Source organism: Engraulis encrasicolus, chromosome 4 (assembly GCF_034702125.1).
Source record: "Engraulis encrasicolus isolate BLACKSEA-1 chromosome 4, IST_EnEncr_1.0, whole genome shotgun sequence".
NCBI classification, from domain to species: Eukaryota; Metazoa; Chordata; class Actinopteri; order Clupeiformes; family Engraulidae; genus Engraulis; species Engraulis encrasicolus.
Window position 1 is genome coordinate 49,565,364 of NC_085860.1, and position 6,412 is coordinate 49,571,775.

Genomic DNA, 6,412 nt, shown 5'->3' on the forward strand with positions numbered 1-6,412 from the left:
ATCACGTTTTGAGGGAAATCACCATTAGCTTAGCCAGGAGCCCGCCACTTACCTATGAGATGCTAACTTTCTTGGTAGCTTTTGACTGTAATCGCAAAAGCGTTGTGTTCATTATTTACACTACAAATATTAATTCGTTAAAAACTAATCACATACACTTGTATGTCTATAGATCTCTAGCAGTGAGACGCAGGCCAGCTTTAGCCTTTATGAGGCTGCATCAGACCTGCCAAAAACATGCATCGTTGCATGCAGGCAGAGTGAAGAGGATCAGGGCAGAGACGTGTAGTCCCTACACACGACTCTGAATCAGTGGCATGGAGCAGGGCCATGGATCTGTCATGTGGACTAAATAAATTATAATTAAAAAAAGACAACAACTGTATAACCAGTACTTGAGTGGGTCAATTACACAGAAATACACTGGATGCTCACTGCTATGGTGCCAAGTTAGACAATAACCTAGTGTGAATATGCATTTTTAATACTGTATACCTTTTGTTATTAACTGTGTGAAGGCATAGCATAATGGTAGAACATCATACAGACACTTGGAATGCTTTGTAAGCATCAAACTGTTGACAGAGCACGACACGCATGAAGAATTCACATAGGCCTAAGAGTAAGGTTTGAGGTTTCTTTTTGCTCAGCGTAACAGTAATACAACAACAAAACTGTACACTTCATAGTTGCAAAACTGAGCTAATGGAACATATTTACAGCAATGCAAGTGATAATGATAAAAAACAAGAAACAGATAGAGCAGTCCAGTTTTGGGTGCAAAACACAGGTAGTGTAACAGATGTAAAGAAACTGGCCATAATACAAACGAAACATCTGGAGTTGTTTTGGAATGGTGATGTGGGAGAAGAAATGGAGCCTATGCAATCCTACAGAGTGTGGAAGGCCAAAACAGGACACAGGCTTGTCAAGTGATCCGGTTTCTGTAGTACCGAGTAGTAGTAGTCTGTAGTATGGAGCCTCTGCAGGTGTCATGCAACTCACAGCACTCCTGAGTGTTGTGCCTGTCAACAACACAGACATGCAGCGGTCATACTCAACGTGTAACATTGAAATAGACAGAAAATTAAAACTGTAAAAGGGGTCTATGCTGCTGTATATGAACAACAAATATCATTATCAGTGAATATGGTACACCTGGAGCAATTAAGTGAAGAACCAGATGAAGGTGGGAGACAAGCTGTATGAAGACGAGCAATGAAATGAAGAATCACATTGTAATAACAATATACACACCATGACTGTGAAGGTGGAAGACAAGGTGTATGAAGAAGGGCCGGAAATCTGTTCAGGGGTCATCAGTCAATGATGAGTGAATATGACACAGCTGGAGCAATGAAATAAAGAAACACATGAAGTTAGGAAGGGCACTGACAATCTGTTCAGGGGTCATCAGTGAAGTAAAGAATCACATAGTAATAATAACAACACACCAAGCAGTGAATGTGGGGAGGGGGCAAGCTGTATGAAGAAGGGCCGGATATCTGTGAATGATGAGTGAACATGACACATCTGGAGCAATGAAATAAAGAAACACATTGTTACAATATACACACCAAGCTGTGAGTGTGGGGGCAAGCTGTATGAGGAAGAGCAATGACAAAGAAACACATGAAGTTGGGAAGGGCACTGACAATCTGTTCAGGGGTCATCAGTCAATGATGAGTGGATATGACACACCTGGAGCAATGAAATAAAGAATCACATGAAGTTAGGAAGGGCACTGACAATCTGTTCAGGGGTCATCAGTCAATGATGAGTGAATATGACACACCTGGAGCAATGAAATAAAGAAACACATGAAGTTCAGGGGTCATCAGTGAAGTGAGGAATCACATAGTAATAATAGCAACACACCAAGCTGTGAATGTGGGGAGGGGGGCAAGCTGTATGAAGACGAGCAATGAAATGAAGAATCACATTGTAATAACAATATACACACCATGACTGTGAAGGTGGAAGACAAGCTGTATGAAGAAGGGCCGGAAATCTGTTCAGGGGTCATCAGTCAATGATGAGTGAATATGACACACCTGGAGCAATGAAATAAAGAAACACATGAAGTTCAGGGGTCATCAGTGAAGTAAGGAATCACATAGTAATGCCTTCACACTTCCCTACATTACTACATTACATATTACTTGAACCTCAATTGCTTTGAAATAAATATTACAGTTGTGCCTTCAATACCTCATCAGCTGTCATGGAGTTTGGACCTACACATATGAACTACAAACATATAGTACCAGACTATTCACATATACTGGTATATATGTCGTGTCAATTTCAATACAATAATTACCTTAGATTCACAAGGCATCTTACGCATCTTACTGTGTCCCACATGGTAGTAATGACAACAATAGGTACAGCCAGCAGTGTATGCCGAACCAAAGTCCCTAATCAAACACACAAAACAGATGAGTGATAGAGGAGTGATAGACTGGCAGACAAAAAAAATAGACATTAATCCACCACTCATTCAAATCAATCAGAAACTATTTGATTTCACAGAGCTAAAAGGAGAAATACAGGTATATGGCGCATTGTCAATGCGGTGCACATCTGGCTACGGACTGTGCATAGTAGTTCGACTAGCCAACTTCAAAACTGTTCAGCAAACTGTTCAGCAACTGTTCAGCAAACATCCATGGTTTACTCAACAGAAATATATATTTCTCGGTTTCTGAAATACCTGGGGTCATCAACTTCAGTACTTTAATATTCGGGACTCAATTGTAATTTTTGTAGCTAGCCAACACATCCACACGTAAATGCTTACTCGCTACGCTAACCACATGCAGCTACATGCATTCAAATAGCTGGGAAGATCAAACCACGAATGTACACGGGTAATATGGCGTTATATGAATGTGGGAAGTAGAAAACACAGTCGTTTATGATACAGATAGTAGCGCATTGTATAGGATTGTAACGTAGCCACTTGTGAAGTTGGACCGGAGCCAAGCCGCTATGCTAACTTAAGCTACCAGAAGTGGTTATTCATTCCTAAACAGCGTTCGTCTTTAACATCGACATCGCAATTTTCATGCAAACCACATGCAATTACATAATTGAAGGCTATACTTTAGACAACGGATACTGAAACACAGAAAACATTTCGATTTGTTCTCCCATTTATCAACTTACCGAGAAAGGTGTCGACAGTCAAACGAAAGTCTACGGGGCCCACTTCCGGATATGGAACTTCTTGAAGTCTACAGGGAGGAGCCATGACACGGAAAATAGACCCCGCCCCTTGCCCACGTATGCCAATGGGATATACACAACTCTTTTCCTATTCATGACTCTGGTTGAGTCTAGCCAGAAAGAGTTTAGATTGGTCTAGCTTTGTCAGTGACGTCATAGCGCCACTATATGAAGTTCAATACAGTCAGTCATTAGTGGTTGGCTAGCTTGTTCACGTTGACTGCTACCATCGAAGTGGATTTCATAACGAAACTAAGATCATTCTCAAAGTTGGATTTCCAAGGGAAACAAGACGTGATAAAGAATGGACGACCGACACCAGAGCTGAGGAAATTGATTCAGGAGATTGGACAGAATATGATTTGATTATTTCACAGTGAGTGGTACAACCGAAAAGACTGGCTATGTGGAATGGGAGGCAACAAGCAAAACAACGTTAGCAGTTTGCTAGCTGGGTTGGATATGTCAAACCGTGAGAATATTATTGCGAGAAGCCCTGTAATCAAGACAGCATTTCAAGGTAAGGAAATTTGATTATTACATTTGCCCGCCGTGGCGTTGACTTGGGTCTAAGTTTTATTTGATTTTGTCAAGATGAAGGAAGAGTTGTTTGAAAAATAGTTCGGTTGCATTGGTTTTACAGTAGCTATGTTTCACATATGCATTTCAGGCGTAATCTTAACCTGCAACTAGTGAGAATGTTTTGAATGACATAGCAATGGCTACATGTCTCAAAGAATAATTCATCACGAGTGATGTTGGCAACAGAACGAACTAGGGGTTGTGGGTTCCTGGATTTTGGTTTGGTTTGCGGCTGTGTGTTCACTTTGCCAGTCCCAGTATGCCCAAGTGATAACGTTGCTTGCTATCCTAACGAGGCAGTTTAAAATGATAATAATCAAACGCTGTATAATACACGCTTTGAGGTTCGGCTCGTCTGACATTCTTTGAAATGTCCATCCTCGAGATGAACGACTGTGGAATATTTCAGCGTCATTGTCTATTGTTTAGCCTATTTAGGTTGAGTTTGGGTCCGCAGTGGTATGATGTGGATGAGTGGGATAGTTGACGGTTCTCAGGAGGAGTGTCCTCAGACGCACCATGTCGTGCCTATTTTCTGTCTACTCTAGTCTTTTCTACCGGAGGTGGTAGCTGTCCATGATCACGGCCACGTCTGGCTTCATTATCTATTTCACAGGCTACCAGAAGGATCATCCCGGTGGGGTGATATTCTGTTGTTGAATGCATAATGTGAATTGTTGCTGTGTAAGCGGTAGCCTATTACAACGCAAGCATCGGATCTGTATTTTCGAGTGGTGGAGTGAAAGGAACGCTGATAAGCAGACCTCAAAATTCACCATAAGAGCATTTTTGTCCAAAATGCTCGTGTGGCTTGGGGTTATCAGCGTCCCCTCTTTCAAAGACCAGAAAACACTGAGAATGGCCTTGTATCTTGACGGCCTATAAAAATACAGTATAATCCTGGACACATATCGCGTCTGATCTGAATGTGGTGTCCACCTTTCTAACAGACATGGTGTAGGGAGGAGGAGTAGGCCTAGCAGGCCTAGTAGCGCAGCCTGTGCAGTAGGTAGCCTAGGTAGAACTAAACGTGACTCTGCCGCCAGTTATATGGTGAACTTGACTCAAACTTGTTAAATGGCACTGCCCCACCGTTGTTTACCCACGCCCCCTGCGCCAACGCCGAGTCTGGACCACTGAATCATCTGTGTGTGTGTGTGTGTGTGTGTGTGTGTGTGTGTGTGTGTGTGTGTGTGTGTGTGTGTGTGTGTGTGTGAGTGAGAGAGAGAGATATCTAATAGCATTTTCTCTAAATGCAGTATGTTTTAATATGTAGGCCTACCTTATGTTCAGAAAGCGACATATGAAACTTATAGGTATTTGGCAAATATTGATAAGTCACTGCCTCACCAGCCATAAAGCTGACCGCACGTTACTGGTCTGCACAAAGATTTTTTAGATTTACTACAAAACAAAAAGAGATGTCCATAATCTCTTCTGAAGATATCTTCTGGCTTACTAGAAACAAAATAAAAGAGTAATTTTGAGCTTGGCTTTTTCAGATTTTGAGGTTTTGCATTTTGAAATGTAATGCATATTTAATTAGATATAGTCCAATTACCATATTAAAACATATGATTTCAGAAAACTTGCAATACATTTTTTTCTCACAAATATGTGAGTAATCACGGGATTAAGTTTCATGGTGATATCGGCAAGCTAAATATTTTGGCCTATTCACCTGGAGTGTCTCTTGACCCTTATAATAAGCCTATGGCAGCCATGTTGAAAAAACTCATTTCCCAAAGTCAGATTTTACTAGATTTTTAGTATGTCATTTAGCAGGTCCAATAGTAATAGAATCCATAAAAAAAAACTTTTGTATCAATTTTTTTGGGGTTAAACCCTAAATGTACTCGCCTATATTGCTTGTACACATCAGTTAGGTACTTGTGCATTGCTTGGAACAAAATTTGCAACATAAATTATATTCGTTGGTCCTCTGTGCAAATGATTATGTAGAGTGAAAGGTAGTTGGCTGAATTAATGTAAAATGCGATTTACAATAGGACTAGCTTCCTACAAGTCAAAAGTGTGACCATTTCTTTAACAATGCATGGCACGACAACAAGGCTGCCTACATGGTGTATGGACCACTGCTGATTAATATGTTACTTTGATATGGAAAACATGTTAACCAACAAAAGTGTGTGATGTTTGGTTGGCTAAGCAGTATCACATTTTGGTGGTATGTGTTTGTGTTGTGTGTGTGTGTATGTGTGTGCGTGCGTGCAATCTAGCAATCTTATATACAGGGCATTTTTTCCGGTGGGCCGACAGTCCTCAGGGGCCGATGCTGTTGATTTTTGTTTGTTAACTTGTTTGTTTTTCCCCTTCAATACCAGCCCTACATTTAGATAGCACAGCCCAATGATCTATCTTTAATATAGATAGTGGAATGAGATTGTAGAAAATTAGGGGAGGGTGAGAGGCTGGTCTATGAGGAAAATGCCCAGGCTGTTTTTCCTCTCTAACCCTTTAACGCATAACATGGGTCTAAATAGACCCGGCTGAGTTTAACATTTCTATATCTTTGTAATAATACAATTTTTTTACTCAGCACTACATGAATTCTTGTTTTGTTTTTTTAATTCTTGAC

General features: G+C 40.7%; 1 long non-coding RNA gene across 3 annotated transcripts; it reads right to left on the minus strand.

Annotated features, from left to right (window-relative positions):
• Nucleotides 1–463: 463 nt before the first annotated feature.
• On the minus strand, nucleotides 464–3,311 carry LOC134446954 (uncharacterized). Of its 3 annotated transcripts, XR_010034537.1 has the most exons (4): nucleotides 3,172–3,311; nucleotides 1,964–2,054; nucleotides 1,258–1,348; nucleotides 464–1,025 (listed from the first exon to the last, which is right to left on the minus strand). It is a non-coding gene; the product is annotated as an uncharacterized LOC134446954 (long non-coding RNA). The 3 variants fall into 3 exon arrangements; XR_010034539.1 differs by lacking the exon at nucleotides 1,964–2,054; XR_010034538.1 differs by lacking the exons at nucleotides 1,964–2,054; nucleotides 3,172–3,311 and adding an exon at nucleotides 1,455–1,719.
• Between the last annotated feature and the right edge of the window lie 3,101 nt (nucleotides 3,312–6,412).